At 29.8% G+C, this 23257-nt stretch overlaps 1 protein-coding gene across 1 annotated transcript in view; it reads left to right on the top strand.

Moving 5' to 3' along the window:
* Positions 1 to 7174: 7174 nt before the first annotated feature.
* The window catches only part of LOC126749163 (neurogenic locus protein delta), a 179175-nt gene continuing 163092 nt past the window's right edge, over positions 7175 to 23257 (top strand). The window contains exon 1 of the mRNA XM_050458847.1: positions 7175 to 7370. The gene's annotated coding sequence lies outside the window, so the exon portion shown is untranslated. The remainder of the gene's footprint in view (positions 7371 to 23257) is intronic.

The raw sequence follows: 23257 nt of genomic DNA, 5'->3' as shown, positions 1-23257 counted from the left end.
AGCGTAAAAATTACGTCGAATGCCGGGCATATACGATAAATTATTTCAAATACTTGAATAACAGAATAATTACCTCAAATGCCTGGAATAAAACGAAAAATTACTTCAAATGCCTAAAACTGATTTCCAATGTCTGGAAGAGACTGGAAATGAATAAAGGAAAATAACTAGAAGAATTACGTTATATACCTAGAACACGTAGATAATTACTTTTAAAAGCCTCGATTACAGGTACAAATGCCTGGAAAACATAGGAAAAATTCATAAATGGTAAAAAAATGCAATTCCAACAAAGATTTAAAAAACTACGTACAAGTGCCTAAAAATTATTTCCAACTCATGAAAGACATTTGATACCTAAAAAAGTTAATTAAAATTCTAAAATTAGTTTTATGAGCGTAAAAATTACGTCAAATGCCTGGAATAACACTAAAAATAACATTAAATGCCTAAAAAAATAAAAAATAAAAAATTCTTGGAAATTCAAAATTACTGAAAGGTATAAAAAAATACTCCAAAAACCTGGAATGCGTAAAAAAATTTAATTCCTGGAGGACATAAAAAATTACGTCAAATGCCTGGAATAAAACGAGAGATTACTTACAAATGCCTGAAAATGATTTCCAAATCATGAATTGCTTGGAACAAAATAAAAAATGCACCTAAAAGCCTGCAACAAGAATGACTATTACTTACGTGAAATTCATGAATAAATTACTCCTGAAAGTCCCGAAAAAATTTTCCATCACTGCGTCATGTTAGTGACCTAAATTAGCTTTGTAGGCCGCGCGTACCATATAGGCGTCACAAAAACGTTTAGCCGAAGTTTTTCATGAAAAAAGCCTAAAACACAATTAACTCAAAATTTTTATTTTAAAATTAAGTTACGTTATGACTGATTTAAAATATTCTCCCTATAAAATTTTTACTTACTATTCCCAAGTCCGTACCTGTCCTAAAACCAATTTTTCTATACAATCTTTAAGCTTTCAGCTCGTAGAGTTTTATTTCCTTTAAAACGCCCTTCTTAAGATGAAACTAGAACAATGTATTAGCGGGAACAATAAGACCCCCAAGAAGAGACTCATGGAAAAGCGCCAATATTTTTTTAGGAAACGACGTACATTGTATGACCTAATACAAGGAAAAAATACAACGGAAACACGGACCATATGTTATTTAGGTTAGCATGGGGAAAGTGTTTTTTTTTTATAAACTAACCCTTTTTTCCACCCGTATTTGTTTGAACCTGCCCTTTTTTAAAGGGTGCGTCTGACCTTTATATCGGTGCACATCGATAAAAATAACTCTCCTTAATAGCCCGCAGTGTCTACAAAGAATTTTATAACTATGAGCGTTTTAGTTATAAAAAAAACTGTCCAGGGTTGTTTCTTATATTATAAGGTGTTACAATTTAGCTAAGTGAGTTGACTAAAAAGGCATCTGCAATACGCATCTTTGATATCACAAGACCAGAGTTTGTTTGCCATAAAATCCAGTCAAGAGGTCTTATTTTTACCAAAGATAATGCACTTATAATAAAAGTCCACTCCTGGTTGAACTACTAAAATAGGATATCGATTAATAGCCCCCTCTGGGCTCTTGAAAGTTCATAGCCTGAACACTCGAGACCAGAGGCGTCAGATAACGGCTTTCCCGTTTTGGTTTCCAGTCTGGACAAACATGTTCAGTTTTTAACAATGGACAACTATTTTAGTAACATTCATTGAATGATTGACTGTAACTGTTTTACTATTGCAGGTATGAAGGTGATTTAAAGAGTGTTGGGTAGAAATAGACTAAGAGTACCTTTTATGTTCTTGAAATTTCCTTGAGAAATTATTAGTTTTTGAGAAGTTCCTGGAAATAGGACCCGACAGTTGCAGTTTTAATAGTTTCGTAACAAAATTAACTGTAACTTTTTTCCTATTGCAGATATGAAGGTGATTTAAAGAGTGTTGGGTAGGAATAGACGCAAAGTACCTTTTATGTTTTTAAAATTTCCTTGAGAAATTATTAGTTTTTGAGAAGTTCCTGGAAATAGGACCCGACAGTTGCAGTTTTAATAGTTTCGTAACAAAATTAACTGTAACTCTTTTCCTATTGCAGATATGAAGGTGATTTAAAGAGTGGTGGGTTGGAAAAGGCTAAAGTAACTTTCATGTTCTTGAAATTTTTTTGCGACATGATTAATTTTTGAGAAATTCCCATAAATCGGACCCGACACTTGCAGTTCGAATTGTTTCGTAACAAAATTGACTGTATCTTTTTTCCTATTGCAGATATGAAGGTGATTTAAAGAATGGTGGGTTGGAAAAGGCTAAAGTAACTTTCATGTTCTTGAAATTTTTTTGCGACATGATTGATTTTAGAGAAATTCCCGGAAATCGGACCGGACAGTTGCATTTCTAATTGTTCTGTAACAAAATTGACTGTAACTCTTTTCCTATTGCAGATATGAAGGTGATTTAATGATTGTTGGGTGGGAAAATGCCAAGAGTACCTTTAATGTCCTTGAAATTTCCTTGAGAAATTATTAGATTTTGAGAAATTCCCGGAAATCGGACCCGACACTTGCAGTTCTAATTGTTTCGTAACACAATTGACTGTAACTCTTTTCCTATTACAGATATAAAGGTGATTTAAAGAGTGGTGGGTTGGAAAGGGCTAAAGTAACTTTTATGCTCTTGAATTTTTCTTGCGAAATGACTAGTTTTTGAGAAATTCCCGAAAATCAGACCCGACAGTTGCAGTTCGAATTGTTTCGTAACAAAATTGACTGTATCTCTTTTCCTATTGCAGATATGAAGGTGATTTAAAGAGTGTTGGGTAGGAATAGACGCAAAGTACCTTTTATGTTTTTAAAATTTCCTTGAGAAATTATTAGTTTTTGAGAAATTCCCGGAAATCGGACCCGACAGTTGCAGTTCTAATTGTTTTGTAACAAAATTGACTGTAACTCTTTTCCTATTGCAGATATGAAGGTGATTTAAAGAGTGGTGGGTTGGAAAAGGCTAAAGTAACTTTCATGTTCTTGAAATTTTTTTGCGACATGATTAGTTTTTGAGAAATTCCCGGAAATCGGACCGAACAGTTGCAGTTCTAATTGTTTTGTAACAAAATTTACTGTATCTCTTTTCCTAATGCAGATATGAAGGTGATTTAAAGAGTGGTGGGTTGGAAAAGGCTAAAGCAACTTTCATGTTCTTGAAATTTTTTTGCGACATGATTAATTTTAGAGAAATTCCCGGAAATCGGACCGGACAGTTGCATTTCTAATTGTTCTGTAACAAAATTGACTGTAACTCTTTTCTTATTGCAGATATGAAGGTGATTTAATGATTGTTGGGTGGGAAAATGCCAAGAGTACCTTTAATGTTCTTGAAATTTCCTTGAGAAATTATTAGATTTTGAGAAATTCCCGGAAATCGGACCCGACACTTGCAGTTCTAATTGTTTCGTAACACAATTGCCTGTAACTCTTTTCCTATTACAGATATAAAGGTGATTTAAAGAGTGGTGGGTTGGAAAGGGCTAAAGCAACTTTTATGCTCTTGAATTTTTCTTGCGAAATGACTAGTTTTTGAGAAATTCCCGAAAATCAGACCCGACAGTTGCAATTCGAATTGTTTCGTAACAAAATTGACTGTATCTCTTTTCCTATTGCAGATATGAAGGTGATTTAAAGAGTGTTGGGTAGAAATAGATCAAGAGTACCTTTTATGTTCTTGAAATTTCCTTGAGAAATTATTAGTTTTTTAGAAATTTCCGGGAATTGCACTCGACAGTTGCAGTTCGAAATAATTTGTAACAAAATTGACTGTAACTCTATTCCTATTGCAGACATAAAGATGATTTAAAGAGTGTTAGGTAGGAAAAGACCAAGAGTAGCTTTCATGTTCTTGAAACTTCTTTGCGAAATGATTAATTTTTGAGAAATACCCGGAAATCGGACTCGACAGTTGCAGTTCTAATTGTTTCGTAACAAAATTGACTGTAATTATTTTCCTATTGCAGATATCAAGCTAATTTAATGAGTTTTAGATAGGAAAAGACCAAGAGTACCTTTTACATCCTTAAAATTTCCATGAGGAATTATTATTTTTTAAGAAATTCCGGAAAATTGGACCCGACAGTTGCAGTTCCAATTGTTTCGTAACACACTTGACTGTAACTCTTTTCCTGTTGCAGATATAAAGGTAATTTGAAGAATGTTGGGTAGGAAAAGACCAAGAGTCCTTTTGTGTGCTTGAAATTTCCATGAGAAATTATTACTTTTTGAGAAATACCCGGAAATCGGACTCGACAGTTGCAGTTCTAATTGTTTCGTAACAAAATTGACTGTAATTATTTTCCTATTGCAGATATCAAGCTAATTTAATGAGTTTTAGATAGGAAAAGACCAAGAGTACCTTTTACGTCCTAGAAATTTCCATGAGAAATTATTACTTTTTAAGAAATTCCGGAAAATCGGACCCGACAGTTGCAGTTCTAATTGTTTCGTAACACAATTGACTGTAACTCTTTTCCTGTTGCAGATATAAAGGTGATTTAAAGAGTGTTGGATAGGAAAAGGCCAATAGTACAATGTCCTTGAAATTTTCTAACGACAGTTGCAGTTCTGTTTCCTAACAAACATTCTATGAATAATATTTCTGGGACAAGCAATTTGATTTTTGTTTGTGAAGTACAGGCTGTTCTTCACCATGCAAATGTTTTGAGGTCAACACTTATTTGCGTGTATTTTTTCGTTTTATTCTAGGCATTTGACGCAACTATTTTGCTATCCAAGAATTGGAAATCATTTTTTGGTTATTCCAGGCATTCGACGTAATTTTTACGCTCATATAAACAATTTTAGACTTTTGAATATTAGTCTAATTCAATTGAATTGGAAGTAAATTTTAGGCATTCGTAAGAATTTCTCGTTTTATTCCAGCCATTTGACGTAATTTTTTTGTGAGTGCCAGGAATTGGATTTTTTACGCTTTCCAGGTTTTTGGAGTATATATTAATCCTTGAATTAATTGTTCATTTTTTTAGGCATTTAGAGTAATTTTCTTTTATTCTGGTTAGTTGGTTTTTGTCAGAAATATGAAACGTACTCACACACACACACACATACACACAAAGTAATTTTCTGTTTTATTCCATGCATTTGACGTCACTATGTTTTATCCGGGAATTAAAAATAATCTGTCGCGTATTCCAGGCAATCGGCGTAATTTTAGAATTAATTTCAGATTTTTAGATTTATTTTTTTTAATTTAATTGTTTATGTTTTTTAATTAATGTTTCGCAATTTATTTAATTGGGAATAATTTTTAGGCATTTAAAGTAATTTTTCGTATTATTCCAGGCATTCGACGTAATTTTTACGCTCATAGAACTAATTTTAGGATTTTAAATATTTTTTTAATTTAATTTGTTTCTTGTAATTGAGTAAATTTGGGTCTTTTAGAAATTGGACATATTTGTTCATATTTTTAAGGCATCTAAAGTAATGTTTAATTTATTTCAGGCATTTGACGTAATTTCTTATTGTCTTCCAGGAATTACATTTTTTTCGAATATTTTCTTATACCTTCCAGTAATTTTAAGGTTCCAAGAATTTTTTTTTTATTTTTAAGGCATTTTAAGTCATTTTTCGTGTTATTTCAGGCATTTGACGTGATTTTTTTGTAACCTAGGAATTGGAGATAATTTGTAACCTATTTTAGGCATTCGACGTAATTTTTACGTTCATAGAACTAATTTTAGGCTTTTAAATATATTTTTTATTAATTTTTTATTGGAATTTATTTTGTAGTTCCATTGGAAATAATTTTTCGGCACTTGATTTTCTTTAGTTTTTTGGGTGATTTTCCATGTATTTCAGGCATTTTATGGAAATTTTATATTTCTAGGGATTGGAAAAGTTTGTACGCGTAATTGAAGCTTTTAAAGCTTACGTGTTCCGTGTATACTCTCATACGTGCACAAAAATTCTTCCAAATATTGGAACTAATTTTTAATTATTTGACGTAATTCATTTACGTCTTTCAGGAAATTAATTTTCTAGACGTATTGGTTTGACGATTTGTCCGTCATTTTGTATGTCTTCTTGGCATTGCATTTTTTATATGCCTTTCATATTTTTTGGGATGATTTTCCATGTTTTTTCAGGCAATTGATGTAACTTTTGTAGTCCTTTCTAAATTGGAAATATTTGCTCACGCTTTAAGAATAATTCTTTAGATGTTCCAGTCATTTAACGTCATTTTTATCCCTTTCAGGAGTTGAACATAATTTTTAGGAATTATGTATTCCATAAATTTGGTAATGTCTCCCAGGCGTTTGACATGTAAGAAAATATAAAAGTAGGCTCTTGGACCTTGATGGGCAAAATTACCTCTGATTCAAAAAGTACTTGAGGTAAAAGCAATGCAATTTTACATTGAATTATTAAGAAAATAACTCCTTTAAGAAAATTCTCAAAATTTCGAGAAAATTTTCCCAAAAATAATAAAAATTTGTTTATTGTATTTGTAAGAGTAAACTGTGAAAAATTCGTGGTTCATTCAGAGAGTACTAAAAGCATTGATTGGTTCTTCGGAGAGTTTTTTCTCACTATATATTCTATGAATTATTTGATGATTTATTAGGGCTGGTGCCAATTATACATAAGTCAAACCTTCTACCTCCTCAAAATAAATGAAGACATTTCTAGCACAATGTTCTCAATAGTGTATATTTATTCAGGAAATGCGGTTAACTTAAGATAAGTTACCTGATATCTGGAGTAACACGTGCGGTATTAAATCGTAGTGGCAACAAGAAGACTATTGAGACTTTTCCGAGTTTTAAGTAAAATATTTAGGCGATTTCCCCACTTAACACCTGGGCCTGACCAAGTTGAATTTGAATGAAACCAAACAAATAATACATTAAACAGGCTGGCTGGTGTATTTATATCTTACTTAGAAGAGGTCGAAACTGAGTGCGTGCTTCTAATTCGCTAAATATAAAACGCTCCAAACTCTCACTCGCGGCCTCTCTCCCTCTCTCTCGCTCTCGCTCTCTTTTGTAAACAGAAAATGTTAGTTACAAGGGAAACCGTACGAATGAAAATTGTTTCGGGAATTTCCATCGGGAGGGAAAAAAGTAATCTTGCCTCCTCGCGACTTTTTCCGCTTTTGTGCGTAGTGACGTCGTGGAAGTTTCTTCTCTATTTAATTTAGTGCTCGCGCGTGACATTATCAAGTTTCTTAGTGTTATGAGAGTGTTCAAGTGCTTAACTAGGAATGTTCAACTGTGCTCAACAATATTTATACAACAGCGGCAAAGGAGACATCGGTCTTAACCTTGAAATGGATACAAACATTATTTTGGTATGTTTAAATTTAAACCTGGACTGACAGGACGATCTCGAGAGAGAGCTTTGAGCTTTACTGCCTTGTGTGTTTTATTCTCTCGCTTATTTTTTTTTTTGATGTGGCTTAATAGCCGTAAATGCCAGCGGGTTAAAAATTGGTTGGCATTATTTTGCTTTTTCCGACGTAAGGCGCCGTTATTTTTGCCAAATTCATTTATGCCCAATTAACTTTTGGACAACGTCTCGATTTATATGTTTTCTTTTTTAATGTGTTTGAAGCAAATCGCTGTCGGTCGAATTCAAGGGTTGGTAAAAAGAATATTTTATGACGCAAAATCATCCCTCTCTCAGTCAGCCACATATGCACTCTTGTGATAATAATGCAATATTCCAAGTGAGTGAAATGATGTATAACTGTGACTGTTGAGATTTAGAAGTACTCAATAACCGACTTGTCGAGTGTTGAATTTTTTTTTATATTAAAAAAAATGTTGTATAGGGTAATGGAAAAGATTTTTTTTTGTGGAAAAATTTAAAAAATACTCAAAAGTTAACTTACGCAATGATAAAAAAAATTACAAAAATGAAAAAAAAAATTAAAAAATAACTTTTGAGGTGTGGAAAAATATTTCCTAAGGATTTTTGTCGGGATTAAAAAAAAATGCTAAAAAGCAACTTTCTAATAAAAAAAGGTCAAAAAAATAGAAAATAATTTTTTTTTATAAAAAAGTACTCAAAAGCCAAATGACTCACTTAACTTTCAATGGAAAAACATTCTTCAAGGATTTTTTTGAAACAAATTTGTGTAGTCAAAAAAAGAAAAAATTAAAAATACTCAAAATCTAACTGACTTATTCAAAATGCAAGTAACAAGATGTTGAAAAAGCATTTAAAAAAAAAGCCCGAAAGGCAACTTGCATGATAATAAAATTTTAAACATTTTTAAAAAATAAAGGTTTTTTTAACATTTTTTTTCATTTTAATGCTAAAAAAAAACAGGGGAAATTTTTTTTTTTTACCTATTTTTTTGGAAAAAAATGATTCAGAGCCAACGCATGCAGAATCAAAAAAAGTTGGCATAAAATTCTAAATTAAAAAAAATTTAAAATGCTCCGAAGCAAACCGCTTTTTTTTGGAACAAATTTTGTATTCAAAAGGAACTAAATTTGTAGAAAAATTTAAAAAAAACTCAAAAATTAATTGTGACTTACTCATACTGTGATTACTGTGATCCAACTTATAGGATGTTGGAATTTTTTTTTTTTGGATTGGAAAATTCCAAATAATTTCCAAAGCCAACTTGCAGGTTAATAAAGATCAATTTGAAATATTCAAAAGAAAAACTCAAAAACAAACTTTGCTTAAAAAAAACGTTTTTTTTAGAAATTTTTTTCATGTTAATACTCAAAAACCAACATGGAAAAAAATCAGATTTTTTTGAAAAAAAAAGTTAAAAGAAAAAAATAAAGGAGCCAACCTGTAAAACAATAAACAAGAATTTATATTTTATTTTCACTCAAAAACCAAGCTACATTGGTTGGAAAAAAAATTTAGAGTTAATTAATAAGAATCAAAAAATACTCATCATAGAATTTTTTTGGAAAAATTGAAAAAGATACTCTGACCCTAACCTATAAAACAATAAACCAAAATTTTTAAATATATTTTAATTTCAATTACAGGGTGTTAAAAAAAAAATTTTTTGGAAAAAAAAATTAAAAAAAAAACATTTCTGTGTTATACAGTGCATTTTTTTTATCTCGGGTCATAGGGTTTTACGTGTAAAATTTTCAACCCCATGTCAGAACCTGTTCTATTTAATCAATAGGATTGAAACTTGGAACAAGTGAAGTTTAAGTTAACAGACTTTAAAAAATCCCATTATTTTTCAAAAAAATTTGCGAGAAACCTATTTAAAATACGTTTTTCTGATGAAAAAGTTTGCTTTTTCTGCACCTCGTAACCTTCATTACCTTTACACTTCAAAGCAGGTAGACTGACAAGTAAATATCTGACAGTGACACAAAATAATTTCCTCAAAATCTCAGAAATATATTTTCAAAAATCAACAATAAACAAATAAAACCTTTCAAATAAATTGTTCAAAGTTACCTCCAAATTGAGCCAAACAAAAGCCCAGACAGTTGTAGAAATGTCTTTTAACATTTAGGAGCTGCCGGGGAGTAATGGTACGCGAAGCCTCGATAATTCTATTACGAAGTTCTTCGATATTGTTGGACCTGCCTCTAACAATATCAAACACTTTCGATGATAGATAGCCCTAATAAAAGTTATCTAAAGGCGAAAGATCGGGGCGCCCAAAACGTCCAATCCAGCGTCCTGGGAACGTGGCATTCAAAAACTCGGTAACAGTCGCTGCACTATGAGCGGGGGCTCCATCATGTTGAAAAATTATCCTGCCATTTTGAACAGAGTTTCCTAATGCGGGAATGACCTGCACCTGAAGTAATTCTAAATATTTTGCAGTATTCAGGCTACCCTCTATGAAAAATGGTCCAATTATTCGATCTCCAAGAATTCCTGACCACACGTTGAGTTTCTGTCTTGTTTGGGTATGCGTTTCCTGGATGACGTGAGGATTTTCTCACGCCCATATTCGAGTATTTTGTTTGTTGACTGTACCATTTGTACAGAAAGTACTTTCATCTGAAAATAGTATTTTGTTTGTAATTGTGGGGTTGTAATTCGTTCCATCCAGTGTTCACAAAACTGCATTCTAAGAAAATAATCATTAGGCAAGAGTTCTTGAACATTTCTAACTTTAAAAGATTTGTATTTTTCTTTTTTGATTGCCTTATAGCAACTACTCCTACTTTTTCTGGTAACTTCAGCAAACTGAGTAAGACTATTTGTTGGATTTTCTTCAACGGGCAAGCATACCTCCATTTTAAATTCTTCGTCTACTACAGTTTCGGTTCTTTTTCGTTTTAAGTGAGAACTGGCGATGCATCCAATCGTAATAAATTTTTCATGAAACCGTTGTACAGTTGATCTAGACGGGACGGGACGGTTAGGATAAGACACGGCAAAATTATCTACCACTTCTTGACATTCCTCTAATGTAGTTTGAAACCATCTCAATACGTTCCTCCGTAGTGTAAATCGACATTTTAAAGAGTTTTTGAACAATTTCAATGGAGCAATTTAAAAATTATTTTGTGTCACTGTCAGATATTTACTTGTCAGTCTACCTGCTTTGAAGTGTAAAGGTAATGAAGGTTACGAGGTGCAGAAAAAGCCAACTTTTTCATCAGAAAAACGTATTTTAAATAGGTTTCTCGCAAATTTTTTTGCAAAATAATGGGATTTTTTAAAGTCTGTTAACTTAAACTTCACTTGTTCTAAGTTTCAATCCTATCGATTAAATAGAACAGGTTCTAACATGGGGTTTAAAATATTACACGTAAAACCCTATGACCTGAGATAAAAAAAATGCACTGTAGAAACATTGTCTAAAAATTTTGTTCAGGAAAATTAAACAAAAAATACTCAAAAAGTAATTTGCAAAGTAATAATAATAAATAATTTTTTTTTAATTGAAGAATACTCAAAAATCAACTAGGGCTCACTTAACTGTCAATGGAAAAAAATTCTTTTTTGGAACAAATTTTTGTACTTTTTAAATGAAATTTTTATGTAAATTCAAAAACTATTCAAAAACCTTATTTGATTTATTCAAAATACAGGACGTTGGAAAGCATGCAAACCAGCTTGGAAAAAAATATTTTGAAAATATTAAAAAAATACAATAAATTTGTTGAAAAAATTAAAGCCAACCTATAAAGCAATAAACAAAAATTTTAAATTTTTTATACTCAAACATCAACTTACAGGAGGGGATTGAAATTTTTTTTTAATTTTTTTGGAAAGAATTTATTAAGAGCCAATGTATGAATCAAAAAATACTCCAAAGCAAACTTGTAAAACAATGAACAAAAATTTTTAACATATTTTTTTTGAAACTCAAAAAGACTTTTTGAAAGAAAAGTTGGCAAGAAATTAAAAAAAAATAGAATTAAAAGAATATATATAAAATTAGAAAAAGAATTATACAACATCCTATGGTTTTTAAGTATTTTTTGAATAAAAAAAATTATAATTTTTTTAACAATACTCTAAAACCAACGTAAAAAACAATAAACAAAAATTCTCAAATATATTATTCTTAAATATTTATTTCAATTTAAAAAATACTTAGCTAAGACCAAGCTACAAGATATTGGAATTTTTTTTTTAATGGATTTAATTAAGAACTCAGGTGTAGGATAAAGAAATACTCAATAAATAATATCTTTATTTAGTAAAAAGCTACATTAAATAAACTAAAAAAAAATAAACTAAAAGTATAAGTTGACCATAACTGTATCAGGACACTCCGGTTTGTCCATGGATAGTCTCGGTAATCCAGAAACAGCATCCCGGTTCCAGAATAATCCTGTCAGAGGTAAACCATAAATTAAAACTAGACTTAACCTAAACATCATTTCCTTGTCGCACTTATTAAAAGCACAGAAGGTAAATCAAGAAGGTAAAGTCAGAACAAAATTCAAATTTTTGAAAAAAAAAATGTAAAAAAAAATTGTAATCAGAAATAACTCGAAAACGAACTGTGACTTATTCAAAACGGTATATTAGGAATACCGACGGCCTGGAATAAATATCTAATTTTACCATTGAATTATTTCTAAAAAAATTGCTAAAAATGAGTTGTATGTCGATGGGTTTACTTTGATTTTTTGAAAAACTGACGACCAGGAATAAAAATTTAATTTTACAATTAAATTAGTTGGAAAAAAGTAACTATAAAAAAGTACCATGTCGATGGGTTGATTTGGATGTTTACCAAAATAGGTCAGGGTTTTTTTTTGGAAAAAATTGAACGTATCCCCAACTGTGACTCATTCAAAAACCAAATTACTGGTTGTTTAAGACGTTGTTTTGTAAAAAGATAAAAAAACATTCAAAAACCAATTGTGAATTACTCAGAAACCAACTTATAGTAGTATATAAATAATATTTGTCGATTATTAATAATAATTTAACAAATTGGTTTAATTTTTTCTCTGCAACAAATTTCCTGACCAAAAATAAAACTTTAATAATTTGCATACCAACATACCGACCATCAAGTACATACATATATGCGACTTTAATCAACATACAGGAAATTAAACATAATATATGTTTAAGCAACTTTCTTCTCCGATCCCTTTCCAATAGTGCCTTTTCACAAAATTTACTACCATCAATGTTCAATATTTTCGCATAATATGCAAATCCGGATGTACGACGTAGTAAGTCGTATATGCCAATAAATTTTAAGCCATTTAACCTTCTCTAGTCATAACTTGCAGTGGGTGCAAAACTGCAGCAGTAACTCGTTTTATGTTGTCATAAACCTCATAGAACCACCACTACAATGATTAAAATTTATTTTCGGAATTTGTTACGTCTATTCTCAACTTGACCCATTTGAAGCAATTGGGTAACCAGGGCTTTTACAACAGGTGATTTTGGGTTTTGGCTACTATTCGCCCATAATTTGGCACACCGGGTTAAATTTAGTTAGCGCGTGTATATCCATTGTCATGTTATATATTATACTGTCTATAATCGTAAGCCAACATTGTTTTGGCGAATGCCGTATATATTTGATATAACCAGTCAATCTTATTTATTTTTAATACTATTGGGGTTTATTTTATTGGCAATGAAAATGCGTTAGAAGTAGTACCTGGAAAATAGAATTATTCATCACTCTATAAGGGATAACATGATTTATGATGATTAATGAAAATAATTGAGTGAAACTAAAGTTCTATTAAAGTAAAATTATCACTCCTTGTATAAATCGATGCTAAATATGGGCATTTTTTTTCTATTTCCAAGGCTGATTTCTCCACTTTTAAGAAAATATTCCCAAATTACATACACAAAGCCTAGGTCTCAAAATAATTTATTAATTCAAAAGACATACTCAAATATGTGCTTAATGTGACCTGAATCCACAGAACACAAATAGACGTTGACAAGGACGGGCACGACCATCTTGAGTGGCGTGTGGCGGGAAATTTAAACCTGCTCTATTGCGCGATATTTGAAGTTATTCGCAGAATTACAGAAGTTGATGCGTTAACTGAAAAGTGAGGAGAAGAATATTTAAATAGAATTTTATTTTATTTTACAATTAACAATACGGTTATCAGTTTAAAAAGGCTACGAATTTTTTTTCACAAGTGATTTTTCATATTTTTGAAACCCTTGAAGTAATTTGTTATTTTCCAATCCCTTGAAGTCGTTTTTATTTTAGTCGAGGCATTTTTCTCAATTTTCCAGGAAGTTGAAGCATTTTTTCAAGGCTTTCAATTTTTTTTCGGAGTAATTTTTTATGTTTTTTTACTCTCTTAAAGTCATTTTTATTTTCTTGGAGGCATTTTTTATATTTTTCAAGGATACGAAGCAACTTTTCAGACCTTCTATTTTTTTTCCAAAGTAATTTGTGGTTTTCAAATCCCTTGAAGTCATTTTTATCTTAGTCGAGGCATTTTTCTCAATTTTTCAGGGATTTGAAGCAACTTTTCGAGGTTTCCAATTTTTTTTCATAGTAAATTTTAATATTTTCCAAGGCCTTAAAGGCATTTTTTATTTGATTTTTTTTTCACAAGTGATTTTTCACGTTTTTGAAACCCTTGAATTAATTTATTTTCCAATCCCTTGAAGTCATCTTTATTTTAGTCGAGGCATTTTTCTCAATTTTCCAGGGAGTTGAAGCATTTTTCCAAGGCTTCCAATTTTTTTTAAGGACAATTTTTCATGTTTTTTGAACCCTTAAAGTCATTTTTATTTTATTCAGAGCATTTTTCTTATTTTCCAGGATTTTAAAGCAACTTTTCAAGGCGACAAATTTACTTTCAAAAGTAATTTTTCATGTTTTTGAAGCTCTTGAAGTAATTTGTTATTTTCTAATCCCTTGAAGTCATCTTTATTTTAGTCGAGAAATTTTTCTCAATTTTCCAGCGACTTGAAGTGACATTTAGGATTTCCAATTTTTTTTTAGAGCAATTTTTCATGTTTTTCAATTCCTTAAAGTCATTTTTAATTTATTCGTAACATTTTTGATATTTTTCAGGGATTTGAAGCAACTTTTCAAGGCTTCCAATTTTTTTCCAAAGTAATTTGTGGTTTTCCAATCCCTTGAAGTCATTTTTATTTTAGTCGAGGCATTTTTCTCAATTTTTCAGGGATTTGAAGCAACTTTTCGAAGTTTCCAATTTTTTTTTTCATAGTAAATTTTAATATTTTCCAAGGCCTTAAAGGTATTTTTATTTGATTCAAAACACTTTTCATATTTTCCTGAATTTGAAGCAACTCTTCAAGGCTACAAATTTTTTTTCACAAGTGATTTTTCATGTTTTTGAAACCCTTGAATTAATTTATTTTCCAATCCCTTGAAGTCATCTTTATTTTAGTCGAGGCATTTTTCTCAATTTTCCAGGGAGTTGAAGCATTTTTCCAAGGCTTCCAATTTTTTTTAAGGACAATTTTTCATGTTTTTTGAACCCTTAAAGTCATTTTTATTTTATTCAGAGCATTTTTCTTATTTTCCAGGATTTTAAAGCAACTTTTCAAGGCGACAAATTTTCTTTCAAAAGTAATTTTTCATGTTTTTGAAGCTCTTGAAGTAATTTGTTATTTTCTAATCCCTTGAAGTCATCTTTATTTTAGTCGAGAAATTTTTCTCAATTTTCCAGCGACTTGAAGTGACATTTAGGATTTCCAATTTTTTTTAGAGCAATTTTTCATGTTTTTCAATTCCTTAAAGTCATTTTTAATTTATTCGTAACATTTTTGATATTTTTCAGGGATTTGAAGCAACTTTTCAAGGCTTCCGATTTTTTTCCAAAGTAATTTGTGGTTTTTCAATCCCTTGAAGTCATCTTTATTTTAGTCGAGGCATTTTTCTCATTTTTTCAGGGATTTGAAGCAACTTTTCAAGGTTTCCAATTTTTTTTCACAGTAAATTTTAATATTTTCCAAGGCCTTAAAGGCATTTTTATTTGATTCAAGGCACTTTTCATATTTTCTTGAATTTGAAGCAACTTTTCAAAGCTACAATTTTTTTTTCACAAGTGATTTTTCACGTTTTTGAAACCCTTGAAGTAATTTGTTATTTTCCAATCCCTTGAAGTCAAGGCATTTTTCTCAATTTTCCAGGGATTTGAAGCAACTTTTCAAGGTTTCCAATTTTTTTTCAAAGTAAATTTTAATATTTTCCAAGGCCTTAAAGGCATTTTTATTTGATTCAAGACACTTTTCATATTTTTCTGAATTTGAAGCAACTTTTCAAGGCTACAAATTTTTTTTCACAAGTGATTTTTCATGTTTTTGAAACCCTTGAATTTATTATTTTCCAATCCCTTGAAGTCGTCTTCATTTTAGTCAAGGCATTTTTTTTTCCAGGGATTTGAAGCAACTTTTAGTATTTTCAATTTTTTTAAGGCCAATTTTTCATGTTTTTTGAACCTTTAAGTCATTTTTATTTTATTCATAGCATGTTTCTTCTTTTCCAGGATTTTAAAGCAACTTTTCAAGGCTACAAATTTTTTTTCAAAAGTAATTTCTCATGTTTTTGAAGCCCTTGAAGTAATTTTTTTATTTTCTAATCCCTTGAAGTCATCTTTATTTTAGCCGAGGAATTTTTCTCAATTTTCCAGCGATTTGAAGTGACATTTAGGATTTCCAATTTTTTTTTAAAGCAATTTTTCATGTTTTTCAATTCTTTAAAGTCATTTTTAATTTATTCGTAACAATTTTGATATTTTTCAGGGATTTGAAGCAACTTTTCAAGGCTTCCGATTTTTTTCCAAAGTAATTTGTGGTTTTCCAATCCCTTGAAGTCATTTTTATTTTAGTCGAGGCATTTTTCTTAATTTTCCAGGGATTTGAAGCAACTTTTCAAGGTTTCCAATTTTTTTTCACAGTAAATTTTAATATGTTCCAAGGCCTTAAAGGCATTTTTATTTGATTCAAGGCACTTTTCATATTTTCTTGAATTTGAAGCAACTTTTCAAGGCTACAAATTTTTTTTCACAAGTGATTTTTCACGTTTTTGAAACCCTTGAAGTAATTTGTTATTTTCCAATCCCTTGAAGTCATCTTCATTTTAGTCAAGGCATTTTTCTCAATTTTCCAAGGATTTGAAGCAACTTTTAGTATTTTAAGGGCAATTTTTTATGTTTTTTTGAACCCTTAAAGTCATTTTTATTTTATTCATAGCATTTTTTTTATTTTCCAGGATTTTATAGCAACTTTTCAAAGCTACAAATTTTTTTTCAAAAGTAATTTTTCATGTTTTTGAAGCCCTTGAAGTAATTTGTTATTTTCAATCCCTTAAAGTCATTTTTAATTTATTCGTAGCATTTTTGATATTTTTCAGGGATTTGAAGCAACTTTTCAAGGCTTCTAATTTGTTTTCAGATCAATTTTTCACTCTCTTAAAGTCATTTTTATTTTCTTGGAGGCATTTTTCATATTTTTCAGGGATTTAAAGCAACTTTTCAGGGTTTCCAATTTTTTGGATTGGGAATTGACTCCTTTCGATAACCAAAACTCTTCCCTTTTCTGACAATTCAAGTGCCATTTTTACTGCTTTTCAATTTACATAATTTGTTTTTTTGAATCCTTTTCATGTTATATAGCTTTTCTTTCTCGGTGTTAAATTTTGAAGTCTGGTTTCATTGATTTCTCTTTCGCTACTTCTTTTAACATTTAAGCTCCCAGTACTATTATCTGTCCTACTTCGTTTTTGTGAAAGTAAAAAATAATTATGATCATGCAAGTTTTTGCAGTAAGTGATAATCCTCACAATTGATCTAGTCCAGCTTTATCTTGAAGGCTTAGAGGAGCAATTTGTATATTACCTAAAATTTGGACTTTATTTCCTAAATTTTTTGTTGATAATGCATATTTAATAAGCCTTTTATAAAAAGTATTCATAAATGAACTTTTTTTAATTAATAAATGCTTTAAATCCGGTCCCTTTTAGGTTTTAGAATCTAGGTCTCTTTGAGCGAATGGACGACTAAAGTACTTTAAATGCCTAGAAAAAGGGTTTTACATGAGATAATAATAGTGCGAGAAAACCATAACATAACAAGATATCTTTCGTCCACCTTATGACATATTAAGCCGTTCCAATGTTTCAGTTTTAAGTTTTAATTCTATATAATAAGTAATGCGGGTCCTGCGCGGTGTAATCCGACCGAAACGCCACTGGGTATGGTCGTTCCAGCCGGCATATTACCAGGTGTATCGCGGCTCCAACACCTGTCCTCTTAAAAAAAATCAATGTCCTGTGGCTATTGCTCGTCGCAGTGTGTCTTTGGACCTCGACAACCTTCAATTTTTTTTTTCGTCAAAATTCGATTAATTATTTCAGTTTTTTATTTAATGCCAATAACTTGCCTTAACGGGAAATTTGTATGACAAGTCGGACGTCAGCCGTCAAAAGAATTGCATGTGATGTTCTTTTTTTTTCTTATTTACATTTATATTTTAAAATCACTTGACTGCAAGGCTTGATGCAAGGCATCAAATCGAAGCAAGTTCTCTATTTGTGTCATTTTTTCGAAAGTTTTTTGCAACTAATTAAGAATTGTTTTCAAAAAATGTTCAAAAGGCCTTGAAGATGACAGAAAAACGAGTAAAAAAATCATATCTCTAAATACAAGTTTAAACAAAAATCTTTGAAATAAATTAAAAGTGAAAAACAACTTTGAAACTTAAAAAAAAGAACTAATGAATATAACTTTGAAATATAGGAAAGAAATAAAATGCCCAATTTCTCCAGCCTTTCTTCATTCCAGAAACATGATCATTTGATTTTAAAAACAAATTTTTTTAAGTTTAATTTCCTCCTTTAATGTCAATGCTTGAAAGACGAAAAAAAACCTGAAATAAACAATTGAGTTCAAATGGCTGGAATAAAATTGGAATTTTGTTGAAAAAATAAAAAATAAATGCAATTTTTAATGAGCATTTTATTCTCAAAAACTTCCAAAATTATTTTTTTTTCATTTTGACGTCAAAATCCTTGGAAGATATAAGTGAAAAAAACTAAAAATTACCAAATTTTTTGAATGTTTTATGCTTAAAAGCCTGGAACAAGAATCACTTCAAAAACCTGGAAAAAATATAAAATTACTTCAATTGCCTGGATTAAAATAGGAATTTAGCTTAAGAATTAAAAAAATTGATCTTTTTTTTAAATGAGCTTTTTTAATATTCTTACAATGTTATTTTAATGAAATTACTTCCAAGGTTAATTTCTTCGTTTAAATACCTGGAAGGTACAATATTGACTATAAAAGTCACGCCAAAAATCCTGGAAGAAACCTAAAATGCCTGGACTAAAATTGGAATTTTGCTTAAGAATTGAAAAAAATTATTTTTTTTTAAATGAGCTTTTTTAATAGTCCTACAATGTTATTTTTAATTAAATTACCTCCAAGGCTAATTTTTTCGTTTAAATGTCTGGAAGATATAATATTGACTATAAAAGTCACGACAAAAATCCTGGAAGAAACCTAAAATGCCTGGACTAAAATTGGAATTTTGCTTAAGAATTGAAAAAATTGTTTTTTTTTAAACGAGCTTTTTTAATAGTCCTACAATATTTTTTTTAATTAAATTACCTCCAAGGCTAATTTCTTCGTTTAAATGCCTGGAAGATATAATATTGACTATAAAAGTCACGTCAAAAATCCTGAAAGAAACCTAAAATGGAAATTAGCTAAAATTGGAATTTAGCTAAAGAATTAAGAAAATTGATTTTTTTTTAAATGAGCTTTTTTAATATTCCTACAACATTTTTTTTTTAATGAAATTACCTCCAAGGCTAATTTCTTCGTTTAAATGCCTGGAAGATATAATATTGACTATAAAAGTCACGACAAAAATCCTGGAAGAAACCTAAAATGCCTGGACTAAAATTGGAATTTTGCTTAAGAATTGAAAAAAATTGATTTTTTTTTAAATGAGCTTTTTTAATAGTCCTACAATGTTTTTTTTAATTAAATTACCTCCAAGGCTAATTTCTTCGTTTAAATGCCTGGAAGATATAATATTGACTATAAAAGTCACGACAAAAATCCTGGAAGAAACCTAAAATGCCTGGACTAAAATTGGAATTTTGCTTAAGAATTGAAAAAAATTATTTTTTTTTAAATGAGCTTTTTTAATAGTCCTACAATGTTTTTTTTAATTAAATTACCTCCAAGGATAATTTCTTCGTTTAAATGCCTGGAAGATATAATATTGACTATAAAAGTCACGACAAAAATCCTGAAAGAAACCTAAAATGCCTGGACTAAAATTGGAATTTTGCTTAAGAATTGAAAAAAATTATTTTTTTTTAAATGAGCTTTTTTAATAGTGCTACAATGTTTTTTTAATTAAATTACCTCCAAGGCTAATTTCTTTGTTTAAATGCCTGGAAGATATAATATTGACTATAAAAGTCACGACGAAAATCCTGGAAGAAACCTAAAATGCCTGGACTAAAATTGGAATTTAGTTTAAGAATTGAAAAAAATCATTTTTTTAAATGAGTTTTTTTAATATTCTTAAAATATTTTTTTTTAAATATTTTTTTTAATAGTCCTACAATGTTTTTTTTAATTAAATTACCTCCAAGGCTAATTTCTTCGTTTAAATGCGTGTAAGGTATAATATTGACTATAAAAGTCACGACAAAAATCCTGGACTTAAAATGCCTGGATTAAAATGTCGCTAAATGCCTGGACAAGAATGACTTTAAAAACTTGGAAAAAAAACTGAAGGCTTCCATTGAATGAAAATTTCATTTTTTTCATCTATTTACTTCTAAGCTTAGTTTCTGCATTTTGACATCAGATGCCTGGAAGATATTTAAAAAGTCACGACAAAAAAATCCGGACGAAACTTAAAATGCCTGGACTAAACATTTCAAATGTCGCTAAATGCCTGAACAAGAATCACTAGTAAGTTCCAGGCAGTTTTTATTATTGCAACTCCATGATTGATACATGTCAAAAAAAAATTTTGGATTCGGCCAACTTATAAAATGTTTCAAATTTCCCGGTCAAAAAAAAATAAAGGTGACTAACTTCTTTTCGGTTCATATTTCAAAAAACATTTTAAATACCTTTTAATTTGCCTTTAAAGAGAGACTCAATTGCTATAATAAAAAACGTAAAATTCTTAATGCTTTCTTTGGAAAACAAGTTTTTCATGATTTTGGCCCACGAGAAATAAAAAGAAAATTCTAGAAAAGTGAGTTTTAGCTAGTTGTAATGCTGTTCACCTTAGGTAAAATCTTTAATACCAACCCAATATGCAAAACTTAATAAAGCAAAGAAAAATATTCTCAGACACCTTTGTAGCACTAGCGTTACTCGCAATTTTCGAAAAAAAAAAAAAAAAACTGGGCTAATTAATATGATTTAAATATTCTCATTTTATTCGAAGCCTTCCGAGTGATGTATTTTTTTAGTCACTTTTTAGGCTTTCCATAAATTTCCGATAATTTATCTTAATAAATTTATATTACTACGATAACATATTTGTCTCGACACTGATTCCACTGCTTGTCGATCGAAAAATAAATTATTTTTTCAGTCGACATTGTAGAATTTGGATATACAGGGTGTTTTTTTAATATTGCGAAATATTCAGGGGACAAGATCAAGCAAAAAAAAAATTATGAACATATATCCTAAACGTCTTAGATTTTACACTACAGAGTAGTAAAGTCGAAAGAAATAAATTACCTTTTGTATTTTTTTATGCGAAGACCGTGCATCAGACGTAGAATTATCTAGGGATTAGATATGCTCTAAAAGAATTGAACAATATTTTGTATTGCAAAAAAAAACCAATGGCGTACTCTTTTCTCTTAAAAAAATATCCACTTCAATTCCTGCAAAAACGCCCATAGCGAATATAACAATTTAAATTGTATATAAAAAAAACGCTATGTATGCTTAGAAACTGTGTACCAATTTTCAGAAAAATATCTATAGGGATATCAAATTTATCGAAAAAAGTAAGTTTTTTTTTCTTTCAACTTTACCACCCTATAGTGTAGAACCTAAGACGTTTAGGACATATGTTCATAGGAACTTTTTTGCTTGACCTTGTCCAAGGAATACGCCCTTGAATTTTGCCGGAATATTAAAGAAAAACACCCTGTATAATAAAAATGCATAGGTTGTGCCATTTAAACGGAATAGTTGACATTTAGTTTAGGTATCACAGGCAGACGACGGTAACTATGTTATTTTAAAAAGGACACCCTATATATTGTTACATTTTTAGATTCTACGTAAAATTATATTTTTTGACAGTGATTTTCAATGAAGAAATAATTGTTTTCCACTTGGAGGTGATAACGCGTTTATCTCAACAGTGATCTTTCCAGCTTAGGTGCGATCTCAACATTGATTTAAATATGTTAAATGACCTCTGACTATTGAAAAAAAAATATCGTTGTCCTTTTGGCTTGAGTAAGACATATTTATCTCGTCAGTGAATTAAGAAATAAATTAATTTTCCCACTTCATTCTGCTTATTTCCACAGTATAAAAAATATTTTTTTGCTCTTTTTAGCTTAGGTGCTTTTGATGGTGAATAAGTATAGTTTAGGTGAAGTTACTTGGACAAGTATAAAAACTAAAAACGTTTAGCACGCGGCGTTTTCTTTATAAGGCATTGGCGTGCATATAATGTTTGTTTCTCTGGCTTAATATATATATATATATAGTAAAAATGTTATTTTACAACCAACAAACACATTTATCAAGTCACGCAAAAGTCATGGTTAGATTTAATGATACATATTTTTTACACAGTTTTTTTTTTAATTATTAAAAATTTTGCCAAAAAGGTGGGTGGTTTGTTGTAACACAGGTATAAAATATTGCGTATTAAAAAAATTGCCGCTGATATTTGTTTCGATAACCTCAAAAATTCCCGCTGAACAATGAATTTTCATTAAAATGAAACTGACAATTAAATTTTTTGGGCTTATCGAAATCAAATATAAGTGTTAACTAGATATTCATAATTTTGCACCCACATTTTGTTACGTCCAAAAATACTTACCTATTTAGCATCACTATCCATCTCTTCAGAACTGGATTCGTCATTGGCATGAATTATAATTGGATTAATTCGCGGTATCTATTATATCTAATTAAATTATTGTATTTAAGACTTATTGAACTTACATTACAGTAAATATAACGAAATGTTTCGTTAAAAATTTAAGTTCAAATAATTTTAAATTAGTGAATAAGTTTATTTTCTTCTTCTTTTCAATATTTGAGCATATGAGATAGTATTTTCTAAATTGATATTTAATATAAGTGACATAATACCCAAAATAAGTGACTCGTTAATGTCAAAAATTCAATTGAACCTTGAATTTTTATCTTAAAAAACGGTACCGTATTTTTTTTATTAAGCAAATATTAATGACATTTTTTAACGAACATTGTAATTAAAAATTATAATTCAGGTTTAAAATATATTCAGGTCAAAAATAACACGTGTTAAGGAATTGATACTCTCTTAAAATTTGATCGGCAAAACGATCATAAACTAACACATTACAAAATGCCTAAAAATATTTACCACAACTATTCGATTTATTATCACTAGTATCAAAAGGTCGCAAAATGACATTTTTATTGTTCAAAAGTTGAGACGAAAGTAAATAAAACAAAACATCAACAGTATATAACAAAGAGAATAACAACAAGAACTACAGTATAATATAAACGCGAAACCGATTTTAGGGTTCGGACCATCTCAAGTCAAAATTGTTTTAATTTTTACCATATA

Source organism: Anthonomus grandis, chromosome 22 (assembly GCF_022605725.1).
Source record: "Anthonomus grandis grandis chromosome 22, icAntGran1.3, whole genome shotgun sequence".
NCBI classification, from domain to species: Eukaryota; Metazoa; Arthropoda; class Insecta; order Coleoptera; family Curculionidae; genus Anthonomus; species Anthonomus grandis.
This window is presented reverse-complemented; position numbering and strand designations above follow the sequence as displayed.